Consider the following 2,564-nt stretch of genomic DNA (forward strand, 5'->3'; position numbering starts at 1 on the left):
AAAGCAAACATCCATTGTAGCGAAGGAACCAATCTTTTTTTCAAATTCAAAGGGCAAAAAAGTCTTAATACAAGGAAGAGCAAGAAAAGCTCCCTTGAAGGTGGTCAAAGACATTCGTTTAGTTAAAGAATTAAAGAAAGGACTATCAATCTATTTTATAAGACTTAATAAACCAAAAACAGAATCAGAAGGATCAGAGCCTGAATGGCTAAACAAATATTAAGACATTTTTCCAAGGGAGTTGTAGAGAACTAGATCACGAGATCTAGCTCATTCCAGGTGCCCAACCAATAGCAAGGGCCTCCTTCAAGATGTCACCTTCTGAATCTATAGAACTGAAGAACTAGCTGACACAGTTTTTAGAACAGTGCTTTATCAGACCTAGTGTCTCTATTTGGGGTGCTCCTGTACTCTTCCAAAAGAAGAAGGATGGGACGTTCAAACTTTACATAGATTTCAGAGTATTAAATCAGTGCACCATCAAGAATAAGTACCCCTTGCTTCGCATTGATGAGCTACTTGATCGACAAGGTGGTGCCAAATATTTCTCCAAGGTTGATCTCAAATCAGGCTTTCCTTTGTGTGAGTATGGCTTGTGACATGTAATGTGGGCATGATGGATCCCACGAGGGACCAAGTTGGAATAAAAAATGAGGATATTCCTAAAACAGATTTCAATACAAGAATTATGAGTTCACCGTCATGCCTTTTGGCCTGAATAATGTCCTTGCCACATTTAACGATCTCATGATTGACCTTTTCAGGGCAGAGATAGATGATTTTGTTTAGTCTTTTTTGACGACATTCTTGTATATTCAAAGACCAGAGAAGATCATGAACGGCATATACTGCAACAAAAGAGGACACCACACAGTTTGAGCAGCCAAAGAACCAAAAGGCAGAGGAACCATCCTCTACCGCATGTCTTGGAATTTCTCGAAAAAACCCAACTCTATGTCAAGCGGAGCAAATGCTCTTCCTTTGTAGGAAAGGTTGCTTATTTGGGATTCATAGTCTCTAAGGATGGTCTCTTTCCCGATTCAGCTAAGGTGGAAACTGTAATCGAGTGGCCCATTCCCAAGATTGTTTTAGAAGTCCTTGGATTTCTCGGCCTCACAGGATGATGCAATATATATATATATATATATATATATATATATATATATATATATATATATATATAAAACTATACACTTATCACAGGTTCTCTCACTGAACTCACCAAGAAGGAGGAATCCTTTATTTGGTGTGATAAGAGAGATGCATTCTTCAATAGATTAAAAGAGATCTTGACCAGTGAACCTGTTCTCAAACTTCCAGATTTTCAGAATACCTTTGAGGTGGTAGTGGCTGCTTGCGGACGAGGTATAGGTGGAATCCTACAGCAAGAACACCATCCCGTAGCTTGGGAATCCCGATAGGTCAGGATCCATGAGAAGAATTATCCCGGCCATGATCTCGAGTTTCTAGTTGTGGTTCATGCCCTCAAGAAGTGACCACACTATCTTCTAGATTAGATGTTTGAGCTTGTTACCAACCACAAAAGTCTCAAGTAGATTTTCACCCAGCCAGGTCTCAATATGCGACAAAAAGGCGACGGGTTGAATTTCTACAAGAATTTATTTTTGAGATCAAATTTAGAGGAGGCAGGAAAACAAAGCCATTGATGCTCTAAGACGACGGGTAGTGCCCTTGCCATCTCCCTTGTCCATTCCACCCTACCAAAAGAGATTCAAAGCGCCCTCCAAACTAATTACCACTTTGGTCTCTTAATGCAAGAGGTGCAAGCTCAAATTAAAAAAAGATACTTTAGAAGACTATTCTATTCAAGATGGATTATTATTCTTTAGAAATCGATTATGCAGACCTACATGCTTAAGGATGCAAATTCTAAAGAAAGCTTATGAAACTCCTCTTGCAGCTCACCTAGGCTATCACAAAATGTTTGCTTCTCTTAAACAAAATTTCTACTGGTCCAAGATGAAAAAGAATACCCTAGAGTATGCTAAGAAGTGTTTGAAATGCGAGAAGGTTAAAGCTAAAAGAGTTAAGATCCCTAGGAAGCTACAACAATTAGATATACCTGCAATGAAGTGGGAATGCATTAGTATGGATTTTGTAACAGGGTTACCTATAAATGCTCGAAATTTTGATTCAATTTTTGTAGTGATCAAGGTTGTATTCATACGTATGTACGGAACCTTTTTGTACGGTACAACCGTACGGTACGGTTCAGTACGATGGTAATTGGCAAATTTGGGCAAAATTGTAGGGATAATAAGGTGGGAAATGGGAACACGAGCCGTTTTGGGCTTTTGGGTGGTCTGTAAGCCTAATAGCCAAGGGTTACAACTATAAACTTATTGCACGTAACGATTTCGAGATTCCAAAGAGCAAGTTTTTGCAGAGAACTTCACAGACAGTAGCACAGAGACTATGGGTTTTTCACTAAAACATCGGTTTTTTACAAATGGTACGTACCTGAGAGGTGGTTCAGTACGGTAGTACGTTCCGTACGTGCCTAAAACATGCCGTACACTACGTACCTTTCCACCTGGTAGTGG

The sequence above is a fragment of the Adiantum capillus-veneris genome, chromosome 17, assembly GCF_014529385.1.
Source record: "Adiantum capillus-veneris isolate H3 chromosome 17, ASM1452938v2, whole genome shotgun sequence".
NCBI classification, from domain to species: domain Eukaryota; kingdom Viridiplantae; phylum Streptophyta; class Polypodiopsida; order Polypodiales; family Pteridaceae; genus Adiantum; species Adiantum capillus-veneris.